A 13,668-nucleotide genomic window follows, 5' to 3' on the forward strand; every position below is an offset into this window, starting at 1 on the left:
GAGGAAGGTCAGCTTCATGCAAAGGTGCAACAAGCTCACAATGCTTCAGATATTGATCAAGAGCACATTGACCCAAATTTGCAAAATTACAATGATCTAGCTAGCACATCATTTCTCTCTTTGACATCTCATCATTATAATGAACAATTGCCTCGCGATGTTGTTTATCAATAGACTTTGCTTCGTAAGAAGGTGTCTCATCTCGAGGAGTAATTTGCTCTTCAGCGGACCATTCCCAAAGAACAAACTCTAGATTTGGATGAACAGTCAATTCATCAACATGCATTGAATTATGTGCTTTCCGATCCTGTGCTACAAACACGTGTCATGAATTCAAGCCATCCTATGTCTGAAGGAATTCCTTTTTCTCAAGGTCTAATATTCCTATCTGCAACAACTGATAGTACTGAGGACAACATATCCTTTATTAGGCATCGCTTCAGTCATAAGATAAGTATGGGAGCCCCTACAGAAACACAACGGGACAGATTGCTCTGCCATTTTGTTCATAGTGTGACAACTGGTTCTGACAATGATAGTATTAACCTTGTATTGAAGGACATTGCTGGACAAACTTCAGGATTCATGCCTAGGGACATTCGAGCCATAATTGTTGATGCCGGAGCATGCCTGGTTTCGAGAATCATGGAAAAAGATAAGAAAAACGAACTGGACGAAAATACCCAAAGCCTTGATGTAAGGACTAATGTTTTGGATAACAAAAATGAAGATTCAAACACAAAGGTACATTCATTGTGTAAGGAAGACTTGGAAAAAGCATTAGACCAAATGACAACTAAGACAATATTTGTGAATGTTGTGATGGGATTCGTGCCACCTTTCTAGCAGGGTACAAGCAAAATGGATGAGGTCACCGATAAAAATCGTTCTGCTCAAAAATTCCTTGGAGGTGGTGATACCCTTCAGACTTTCAAAAGCCTTCATCCAACCCTCTATGAAGTTGCATTAAAGAATATCAAGTACTATTTATTTACAGGCGGTGGCACTGCTTTGAAAGATATTGAAGTAGGGAGACAAAGGGGGCAACAACAGAACTTGTCATTGCTTGAGGACAAGCAATGTCAGGAAGGGGGGATTGTAATGTTCCCGCTTAATTGCTCAGGGGACGAAGTAGCCGATCCATCCCTGTAGGCTATAGTCCCCCATAAAGGGGAAATCCCCGAAATTCATACTATGGGGCGAGTTTTGGGGCAGCTAGGAGAAGAAACCCAAAGTTGGGGCTTGTAGTAACATTTACTCAATCAATTAAGGAAGGAGAGTCCCTCAAAGAAATATATAAATTCAAGAGGATTGGATTCATTTGAATCATCATTGGATTAGATTAATTATCTTTGTTTTCTTTGAGCCAAAGGCTTTGAGGGTTTTAAGACCCCTTTCCCATTATCAATTTCGGTGGTGAAAGATTCCACCCAAGTTGACAATTTATTTTCTTTCTATTTTTCCTTTTTTGTCTATTTGTTCCACCACAAGTTTCTTCTATCTTAGCAGCATAGCAGGGTGGCAAGGCTAGCTAATCTCCAAAGTTGGGCAAGACTCTCTCTGTGATTAAATCTTGAACAAAATCAAAGTTTTGTAAAGAACACCTGAAGACTAGATGTTGGTTTCTGAATAAAAATGAAGGTCCTAGGGTTGATTTGTAGCTGGCCGAAACTACATTGGAGCCATATATTCAATTCAGGTGACAAGTTTATGGACTACAGACCATTTCGTGCATTTTTTAAGGGATCGAAGCAAGAATAAGACTTCCAGATTGAACTGAGACTCCAATTCAGGAATAGAAGTGGGTTCCAGTACCTTAAGCATTCGCAGGAGTTGGGTGACAAGTTCCAAAGGCAAATCAAGGTCTTTCAACAAAATGTCTAAGGCTTTGAAACTTACCTGAGGATCTGAGGTCTGGTACCTGTACAGAGCAGAGAGGGTTACGAAGTTCAAGGTTGTAACAGTGTGAGGTTTATGAAGCAGGTTTGGGATCATAATGAGGCTGGAAAAGTGCCATTCGATGAATTTCAGGAATTTTTTCCATGCAAAACTCACATAAGTGTTACGTTGTTAGAAATGGTGCTTGGGTAATCCGACGTATCTGGTTAGGGTGCTTTTTACTGTTGAATTCACTCTGATAAATTGGAATTATATTGTGGAAACTAGACTATATTGTTTGTTGAATTGGTTGAATTGTATATTCATTGTTGGGTTTTTGGAATTTTTTTATTGCAATATGTATTAAATGTACAAATATCAACTATTGTGCATAGAAAAAGAATTATAATGAAAACATGGTGCCCTAGGGCAAATTTACCCTAGATTACAAGTTATCAGGGTTTTCATTACCGAGTGTGAACTATATGTTGCACTGGTAATTTACTGGGTTGCATTCCATCGTTTTGTTCAGCATATTGTAGTAATTGGCATTGTTTTGTTAAATAAAATATTACTAGTACTAAGTTAACTATGTTAATTGGATTCACTAACACGATAACTTAATAAATCTAGAGGACGGAATAGGAGGGGAGCTGGTGCAGGCGATTAACCATGGCGGAACCCTAACCTAGGGTTTGTTATAGGGATCCCGCCTCATGGCGACATACACCTGGGGCTACTGGGGATTGACAACATTGACTGTCTGATCTCCGACAGGGGTTTCGAACTTTACGGAGCTTTTGTTTTATTCTTCGCTGCGGTCCCCTCCCCGTTTTCTTCCTGGCGCACTGACCTCCGTTCTATCCGCTGGACGGCCCCGGATCGAACCCTGTTCAAGCACTCACTCACCGACAGTTAGCTATGGGCGAGGAAGATTTAGTGGATTATGAGGCAGACCCCACGCCCCACCAGGAAATCTGGGCACACACTGGTAGACCTCACATGATACCAAGGAGTGTAGCTCTCGGTTTCGAGACAGGTGCATCTTCACGGCACCCGCACTTGCCGCACAAAGGGAAGGATAAATCACCCGAATACACGCTCGCGGACGCCACCCCTCTGGACTGCCCGCCTTTATCTCCCGCGACGTTACAGATACTGGGTTCTTGCTTTCAATCGTCGCCATCACTGGTCGCTCCTCTACTGTTGCAAAATAGGCCTACCTTACCTTCGCCCCCGCCGCCTCCGCCCCCATCTAGCTCTCATTCTCCCTCAGTCTCCTTTATGCCGCAGGCCCAACGGATCCCTCCACACTCCTCCTTCCCCCTCCTCCCGGGAACTAGTACCTCGGCTCCTTGCTCCCCAATCCGTTCTGGCTGTTTCACTCCGCCGATACCTGCTCGCTCTGCGGGCTCCGCTCAGCATAGTTCCTCTGACCCGTGCCGCAAACTACTGAAGGAGACCCCCTTTGGCAAGCGCACTGAGAAGGTAACGAAAGGTAGATGTCTACGTGCTATTGATTCAGAATTCAGAGTCATTTTTGGGCCAGAAGCTCCGCTGCCGGACGTGATGGACGCTGCTCGCAAGGTGCTGGTTGGTAGGGTCCGTGGCCGCACCTACACGGCAGAACGACTAAAGCTCTGGGTGGAGGAGATATGGGGCTCACTGCTAAAGGAATTACCAGAGGTCATGGTACTCACAAGGGGCTGGTTCGCCTTACACTTCCACCGCCCTGAATACACCCAGTGGATTCTATCACAATATTGGCACATAGAGCTAGTGCCAGTCATGCTCAAGCGTTGGGATCCTTTATTTGATCCTGAACGCGAACAATTGGGGGCCGGACCCATCTGGGTGCGCCTACCCGGTCTGCCATGGCAATTTTGGAGTCCATATGCTTTCAAGAGGATTGGAGACACACTTGGCACATATCTGGAACACGACCGATCATATGAGAAGACGGGCAATAGGTCTATGGCTCGAATTCTGGTGCACCTGGACACCAAACCCGGCCTAGAGGAGAAAATCATTCTGCATCACAGCCATGTCTCCCGCAAACAGTTACTGGATTACGAAGGCGTACCCTTCCGCTGTCGAAGATGCCATAAAATCGGTCACCTGTATAAGGATTGCCCATTGGTTACAGGGGTGACACCGGAGGATTCTAAAGGACCTCGACAGCAGCCTACTGCGGACCAAAATGCTGGAGCTAATATACCAACAGAAGATGGACAAGCTCAACAGGAGCCTCCAAACAAGAAGCCGGGCGATAGTGGGAATAAAAAGAACACTCGAAGAAAGGCATTATCTTCCTCAGAGCCGCCGCGTACTCGCTCAAAGACTGTAGAGGCTGCACCAAAGTCGGCGGAGACTGCATCTACTCACACGGGTAATGCTTCCATTCCTATCTGTAATCCTTTTTTTTCTGATGAATTGCAATCAATTATGCACTCTTCCTTCCGGACCTCCTTCTCAGAAAATGTCTCCCTCCCTTCCATCCTGTGTCCCATCGCCCCACCTCCACCCACTTTCTCTACCACCCCCCCCTCCCTCAATCCGGTGTTGGGATGTCCTGATTCCCCTCCCTCTCCGATCGGATCCGGCGCACATCATTACCAACTGAGGTCCCGGACTCGACCTAAATTCCTGGGCCTGGGATCTTCCCCTGGTCGGCACCGCAAGCAAAATCGCGGCAGACCATCTCATATATCCTCTGCAAAGTTAAATGCGGTTGCGGATGTAGCCTTGGGTCGACAGTCTACTATTGAAAGGGCACTTAGAGCAAATGAGCCCCTGACCTGCGGTTCCCCATGATCTGGCTATCTTACAACTGCAGGGGATTAGCCAACCCTAAAAAACGACTGGCTCTAAAGCGGCTCATACAAGAATCCCGATGTGATATTATTTTCCTACAGGAAACCCTCTGCACTGCTGAGATGGCGGTGAAATGTCTACAAGCTATGCTCCCTGGATGGGTTTTACATGGGCTGGATGCCTGTGGCAGATCTGGTGGTCTGCTCATTGGCATAAACCCTAGGAAAAGCAGACCTCTCTCGGCTTGGGGGGGCTGTGGTTTCCTTGGTATGGACATTATTATGGGAGAGCTGGGCATCCCAATCAGAGTAATTAATATTTACGGGCCAAACCAGAACAGACTAACTTTCTGGCAAAATTTCTTATCAGGCAATCATATTACTCAGAATACTGTCATTGGGGGTGATTTCAATTTCTCTCTGGGGGCTGGGGAATCCTGGGGTCATCTGGCACAGGGTGACCCTATTGCGGAACAAATGCACATGCTACTTGATGCTCATCATCTTGTAGACATTCCCATGAACAAGAAGCTCCCCACCTGGCACAATCAGAGAACTGGAGAGGCTACACTTGGAAGGCGTTTAGACAGATACATGATGCATGAGGAATTGATACAGATGTTTCCCTTATACAGACAGTGGGTCAGCAATGGGGGCCTCTCGGATCACCACCCGATTCTCCTTCAGATTAGTGACAATAAACAAAAGCCGCGCTCTCCCTTCAAATTTTTCGCTGGTTATCTCCAAGACCCAGAATACATCAAGCTGGTTACGGATTTCTGGGCATCACAACCCCCACTGAGAGATCAGAGGAAAGCCATGGATTTCTGCGAAAGACTAAAGAAACTCAAAATTATGACCGAGATCTGGGCTAGGTCAAAACGGGAAAGAGATGATCAGATCCTGAAGGACACGGAAGATCAGATAGCCCAACTGACTGATGAGAGAGGGGCTGGATATCAAACTGAAGCTACTAAAACTCTGCTCTGTCAGCTGTTTGAGCAAAAAACGAAGTTATTGCAAGAGAAGGAGGAACTATGGAGACTCAAAAGCAGGGCCATTTGGCTCAAAGCCGGGGACAACAATACAAAGTATTTTCATAACCTAGCCAATGGCAGAAAGGCATCCAATACCATTTGGAATCTACCAATGGAACCAGGTGGATGGGCTACTACACACCAGCAACTTGCTAGATTGGGGATTGAACACTTCAAGAGACTTTTTACGGCACCAAATACTGTTAACCTCCCAGAGATTATCCGACTAGCAGGAAAGTTTCCGAGGTTCATAGGGCCGGAAGACATTGAAGATCTCAGCCAACCGGTCAGTACTCAAGAGCTGGAAAGTACTCTTAAATGGTTCAAGAAGGACAAGAGCCCGGGACCTGATGGTTGGCCAGTGGAGTTCTACCTGGCTTTCTATGAACTGATGGGAGATGACTTATTGGCGGTTGTTGAGGAAAGCAGGATCACAGGGCACATTCATCCTCCTATGAACCAGACCTTCATTGCCTTGATTCCTAAATCTGATGACCCCATATCCTTCAATGATTTTCGCCCTATCTCCCTCTGCAACTGCCTCTATAAAATAATTGCCAAAATCATAGCTAATCGCATCAAGCCCATCCTATCCTCGCATATCTCGGCTGAACAATTTGCTTTCCTCCGAAACCGCCACATTCAAGAGGCCATTGGCACTGCTCAAGAAGCCTTACATTCCATAAAGCTGAAGAACCTGAAAGGTATCTCATTAAAGATTGACCTTGCTAAGGCCTTTGATAAAGTAAATTGGCTTTATCTCAAGATGATCCTTACACATTTGGGATTTCCTCATATGCTTATTAACTGGATTATGGGATGTGTAACTTCTGTTACCTTTGCTATTCTAATCAATGGTGCAGCCTCGGACCGATTTAATATATATAGGGGGATCAGGCAAGGATGCCCCCTCTCCCCACTACTCTTCCTCATTGTTATGGAGGGTTTGAGTAGGTCAATAGCGGAAGCAAAAAGGAATGGTGATATCAGCGGCCTCAAAATCACTGAACAGTTTGCTCTTACCCATTTATTGTTTGTAGATGATATCTTAATCTTTCTTAATGGAAGTGTCTGAGACATTATAGCACTAAATGATGTTCTGCTACTCTTTTGTAAAGCCACGGGCATGGAAATTAACAAGGACAAATCCACCAGATCTTTGATGCATTGCTCACAACAGGAAACACAGCTGGCGGCCCAGCACTTTCCCTTCTTGGAAAACCAGTTGATGGATGGCATTAAATACCTTGGATTCAGATTAAGGCCGGATGGTTATAAAGTGGCTCACTGGACATGGCTAATAAATAAAATTGAAAAAAGAATCATCAGCTGGCAACACCGGCTACTGTCAAAAGCAGGTAGACTTTTATTGATCAAAACTGTTCTCGAAGCTACCCCTGTCTATTGGATGTCACTCACTTGGATTCCAAAAGGCATCTTACATAAAATTCAACAAATATATAATAGATTCCTGTGGAATGGCAATAAAAAGGGAAAGATATTTGCATGGACCAGATGGTCTCTCGTTTCCATGACAAAGAAATGGGGAGGCTGGGGTATAAAATCCCTCTCTGATTTTGCTCAAGCTCTAACTGCAAAGCAGGGTTGGTCACTCATCAAGATGGACAGCTTATGGGCGGAAGTAATTCACCATAAATATATCTGGCCTTCCAGCATCACTGAATGGCTTCGCAGACCCACTTGGAACCACCTGGGTATATCCGCAATCTGGAGGGCCACACTTAAAGCTATGCCTCTGATCCGCGATAATCTGTTATGGAGGGTCGGGAATGGTGCACAGGTCCGCATCGGTTTAGACCCTTGGCCTGGTTCTGGGAACGCACATCTCTTGCCTGAAGGTCTGATCCGACTCCTCAACAACAGAGGCATCAAATTTCTGGCACAGATCGGGGATCCCCAACGAACAACTATTTTTACACAAGCTTGGGTCACGGATTGGCATTGGCATCTACCAGAGGAATGGTCTGTACCTTGGCAAGGATACATTCGGGCTCTTACCGAAACTCACATCAAGTTACAGGAGGAGGAAGATGATCTAATCTGGGCACCTGCTAATCGGGCTCATATGCACCAAAGCTCGGCTACTTAAAGTTAATTGAAGGGAAGAAACCTGACATACTCAAAAACTGGTGGAGGGATGTCTGGCAGCTTCAAGCACAGCCTCGTACCAGACTCCTAATGTGGAACATTATTGCTGACAAGCTTCCAACAGGTGACACTCTTAAGAAGCGGGCTTTCTCAGGACCAACTAGGTGCGTTCTCTGCCAAAAAGAGGAGGAATCGACGACCCACTTATTCCTTAACTGTGATATTACAAAGGAGATTTGGCATCAAGTCACACAGGCCCTCAACATTAGCACAGTTTGGCACGGAGCTGATATACCCTCTGCCTGGGATCAATGGTGGTCTGCGGTATCCTCCGAAAAGGCTAGGAACCTTCCTCCTGTGGTGTCATGGTTCATTTGGAACAATCGCAATGCTATCATATTCGAGGATCACAGAGTCAACTGGCAACTCCTTCCGCCATCTATCTGCGCAGCCTACACAGAAATCCCTTTCGAACAGAAAACCATTACTCCTAGGAACATTCTGCCTGAAACCATTAATAAGGAAATGCCTTGGGCATATTTTGACGGGGCTGCACCGCTACAAGGATGTGGCGGGGGTATTGTTCTTCACATAATAGAATCTCATTATTATCACCTGAGACTGGGACTTGGGACAGGCTCAAACAACCATGCCGAGCTTATCACTCTGAGACATCTCCTTTACTTTGCTCTTTCCAAACAATGCAGACAAATTCAAATCTTTGGAGACTCAAAGATTATGATTGATTGGGCAAACAATAAAACATTATGTCATGCATACTCTTTGAAACATATCTTGGAAGAAATTGTTTTTCTAAAAACACATTTTGACCAGATCACTGTTTCTCATATCTACAGGGAAAGAAATGCGCTTGCTGACCAGCTCTCGAAAGAAGCGGCGGATCGCCCTATAGGAGACTGGCTGATTGAAGAATTCACTCCAGAAGGGATGCACAGATTCTATCATCGCCCATACATCGACGGCCTGCAACAGGGGGAAATCCCCCCTCCCTAGCTTTTTTGATGATCTACATGTTCATTTTATTTGTACATATCAGTTTTTTGCACTGTCCGGCACTACTTATATCTGCATGAGGGTGTATATACCTCAACTCTGTCTATCTTTTAGTTATATGAGACACTGTATTTTTGCTCTTTTTGGTGGGATACTGAAAACCGTATCCACAGTTGGACATTACAAGATGTTATATTGTAAAGCTCTTTTTGATCAGTGGTTCAAACCACACTACTGCATATGCCTCGGCATCAACAACATGTAATCTCTATTATCATCTTTTTAATAGAAATTACGAACTCTATTTCCTCGGAAAAAAAGTTAACTATGTTGAAATAAAAGTTGTGGAAACCCTACAAAACTCTAGTAGAAAAATTTCCCTAGCACCTACAGTGTTGGAGTATTTATTTTATTTTATCAAAACCCTAGTTAATTGAAGGAGAAAACATAGGGCAAAATTGTCCTAGAACAATACATGGATGAACATGGTTGCATTCAACATGTTGTCACCTAAGGTAAAGTTATGGGTGAACCAATGTTTTAAAACTCAAACTCGGATGGACTTGGACCAATCCAATTTCAATGACTCGGGTTGACTTGGACCAAGCTAATTTTAGTGACTCCGTTTACTAAGAAATACAAAAAATGTTTAAATTTTAATTAAAAGATATATTTTAAAGATTTCAAATCATTAGAGACAAAATATGCAGAGTCTACTCATGGCATATATATATATATATCAGGCAAAGGTGAATATATCAAAAAGTTTCAAATGGCACCAAATGCAATACAAATTAGCCACCAAATACATAATCAATGAGGCTCTAAATGGCCCCTAGTCTTTAGAGCTTGAAAAAGATGCTACATCCATCTCCTTTTGCATAGCCTTGTCTTCTTCAAATTTTGCAATCTAATTTTGCAATTCCAATCTAATCTATCCAATCTCCTCTAATGGGGCCATGCATGGGGTAGCTTGGCATCTTATACCAGCCAAATATTTTTTCAATCTATGAATTCCACCCCCCCCCCCCCGCCTCCTTTATGCATTTCTTGCAATATTTGCAATAATCTCCTCATCAACCAAATCAACATGGACTCATGCAAGATCTTTACTTCAAAGTTCAAACTAGTAGAAAGTTGAAAGCACAAAACATTCAAGATTGATTTCAGATTTGCATTTTAGAGGGAAACATAGGGACATAATTATCATCTAAAATACTGTTAACCTGGCTGAGAGAGATCTTTACTCTTCAATGCTACTCCAAAACTCCAAATGCTCACAAATGCTCAATGAGAGAAGTGTGAGGCAAATGGGGCGCGGGGGACTCTCTTTATAGGTGTTTTATGGGGGGGTTTGGATGTTTGAAATTAGGTTTTAGGAAAATTTAAACAATTAAATGATTTAATCAGCTACAAGTAGTGACAATGGGGTCCAAGGATTGATTCCACTGCGTACTGATGAACTCGACCGAGTGGTACCAGTTTGGTATCCAACCAGTTCAATATCAAACTGGTCACCAAAGTCGATTCACACGCTGAGTCAATATGGGCTAGGTGCAAGTTGGCCAAGCTCTTGTGACCGAGGCAAGGCAATGCTACAAGACCTCATGTGTGTAATAGATCTGACCTGCAAATATATGAAAATGGAAAATATGCCCAAGAAATAACACGATAGATGATAAACTTCAATATCTCTATTAATATCAAAACCCTTGAGGTAGGATAACACCGTACAACCACTCCTTAAGGAAAGAGATCACTCCACAAGTTAATGTCTATCAATACAAAACAATCCTTGACATCTCTCAATGGGGAGTCTCTAGCCTCTATATAGGCTTCATACATACAATACCATGGGTCTCTCAATACCATACATCTAATACAATGGGCTTACCACATTATTCCCTAATTGTTTGTGGTCTCTTGCATAATGTGGGTTAGCAACTTTATTTATTAAATATGTCCCATCACATTATTACATTATTCTCTTGGGTACCTCCCTCTGTACCCCATAATATCTCCCCTAGGTATACTACATTCCACCCCCCTTAAACATGCTTTGTCTCCGAAACACGAGAAGAACACAAATAATAAGATCTACTCAAAAGAGTAATCCACTGGTACCATGCACGCGCATCTAACCATCCCAGAGAAAGGTGAACCCTCAATCTAGGTGGTGCCTCGCTCACTTGAGATCAAAGTTGTTTCTGGTGGTTCATCTGCATCGATGTGTTGTGGGTGGCTCGCCGCACTTCTCTGTGTGTCGTCAAGGGGTTGTTGTCCTTGTTGCTAAATCGTTGTCCCCTCGCTGGTTGTTGTCTGACTGGGTAGTGCAAGTGGTGATATGCTGAAGTTTTAACTGATGGTGTATCTTTCTTCAATTCGCCACCTAATGGAGCCTGAGTGGTATCTGGTACCTGTTGTGGCGCCTATGGTTGTTGCTTGTCTTCCATTATTACTTCCACCATGGACTCCTCATCTGATGTGTCAGTACCTACAACATTTTCTGCTTGGGCTCTACCTGTTTATTGATGGAAATATCCTGTAATGTAATTTTTTTCTTTTTATACCAAAGCTTCAAGAATTTCTTCTGCATATTACTATTGATAGTACCAACAAATTCCATCAAAGGTATCCCAAAAGTATCCACATTAACCCTATCAGAAGCATAAAAATCAAAATACAACACATACTTATCCATAGAAATCTTCAAATCTTTATAAATTTGAACAACATCATCATCATCTTGTGTGTGCTCAATATGTTGGACTAGGACTTGCATTTTTTTGCCAAATTAACATTGATAAAATTATGCTTGCAATTAGGATAGATAGACACAATGATCTTCTCTTTCTAAAAACTTCCATGAACCTGTAATATGGAAAAATTTGTAGAAAATGAGCCTTTGTGGCTCTTATTGTCCTTCTTCTTATCATGAAACCATTTGTTTAAAAGGAGTTTTTCAATCTCTTCATCGAGAAGTTTCCCTAGTTGATCCTGGTTAAGTGAGTTCCACCAAATGGCAACCTCATCCTTGAAATCTTTCCATGGTCCTAATACCCCGGCTATTGGGTAATTTGACTTCCTAAATGTTAAGTGTTCTTCAATAGTAGGACCATCCTTTTTTCCTGTAAACAACATCTGAGAATAACCCATGAAGTAGAATGAGGGTTTGGAAAAAAATTACCTACTTTGCGCGGCAATTTTTAAAATGGACACAACTCGGTCAATATGGCTCAAAATCCTTATTATAGCCTATTTACAGAAATGGAATGGTCATTCTACACCTTCCCGTTTGATTGAAATCAAGCGCTGGACACTCTGGGAACTTAGATCCGCACTGCAATTGTCCCGTCGTCACAAAAAATTCTGAACCAAAAAAAAAGAGGTTGATTTTAAATCAGCGATATCTCCCTTATCCAGACTCCAATTCGACTAATTTTTTTTTTAATTTGGATGATTTTTCAAGAGGATCTCATATTGGCACTTAGTTTCCCACAATTCCCCACAAAAACTGCAAATATTTACTGGTAAGTTGTCATCCACGAATTGTTGTCGGTAAAATTTGTGCAAAACAGCGGATTTTAAATTAGCGATATCTTCCTCATCCAACTAGTTTTTTTTTTTTTTTTTTTTTTTTTTAATTGAGTATTTTTTGCAAAGAATTCAAATATGTTATTTGTTTTTGCAAATTTTACATTAAAATTTTCAAATCTGATCTATAAACTCATCGCCATGAAAATTCTTGCAAAAAATGAAAAAATAAAAAATAAAAAACAAAAACAAAATATTCTCCCCTCTTCCCAAGAAAGTGCTCTGATACCACTTGTAATAGATTTGACCTGCAAATATATGAAAATGGAAAATATGCCCAAGAAATAGCACGATAGATGATAAACTTCAAATCTTTATTAATATCAAAACCCTTGAAGTAGGGTAACACCGTACAACCACTCCTTAAGAAAGGAGATCACTCCACAAGCTAATGTCTGTCAATACAAAACAATCTTTGACATCTCTCAATGGGCAATCTTTAGTCTCTATGTAGGCCTTATACATACAATATCATGAGTAATTACCATGGGTCTTTCAATATTGTACATCTAATACAATGGGTTTATCACATTATTCCTTAACTGTTTGTGGTCTCTTACATAATGTGAGTTAACCACTTTATTTATTAAAAATGGTTCATCACATTATTACATTATTCCCTTGAGTACCTCTCTCTATACTCCATAATATCCCTCTAGGTATACTACAATGTGCCAAAACAAAGTTGGGAAACTCCAAGTTTGCAAAGAGAAATTCAGGCAGGCCGCAGAACTATAGGCCTTGACAAATAACCTATAACTGGCTACTTTCAAGAACTAGGTGCTTCTGTAGCAATTACTTATTTCTAGATTGATAAATGCCCTATGCATGAAATGGTGGGCAACCAATCTCCTTCCCAAGTCAGTTTCCATTCAAACACCCAATTCAACAAATTGCAGTTTCAATGATAGCAGGTAGTTCTATAATGTTGCCACTGCATGACACCTATTCATACCTGAGTCAGTAATCAATATATGCAAAGAAGTACAAGCAACCCGCTGACAAAAGGTTATTTGATATCTAATTTCGGCATTTTATTCACTGAGTTCGAGAAGGCCCTCATTTGAACAAAATGACACCGTGGATCCCACCAAAAAACACAGTAAGTCATAAACTGTTTCACTCAATCAATCTTCCCAGCAACACCCTCTCATTTTGACTTTGCTTGGACCATCAATGCCAAGTACTAGCAATGATGAAAACCCACACATATTCTAGTTTCT

At 42.3% G+C, this 13,668-nt stretch overlaps 1 protein-coding gene across 1 annotated transcript in view; it reads right to left on the reverse strand.

Moving 5' to 3' along the window:
• The window catches only part of LOC149169713 (Cyclophilin-like peptidyl-prolyl cis-trans isomerase family protein), a 206,781-nt gene that overhangs the window by 192,234 nt on the left and 879 nt on the right, over nucleotides 1-13,668 (reverse strand). The window lies entirely within an intron of this gene.

The sequence above is a fragment of the Pinus tabuliformis genome, chromosome 4_2 (assembly GCF_031772625.1).
Source record: "Pinus tabuliformis cultivar Carrire ecotype Pingquan chromosome 4_2, CPIR1, whole genome shotgun sequence".
Taxonomy (NCBI): domain Eukaryota; kingdom Viridiplantae; phylum Streptophyta; class Pinopsida; order Pinales; family Pinaceae; genus Pinus; species Pinus tabuliformis.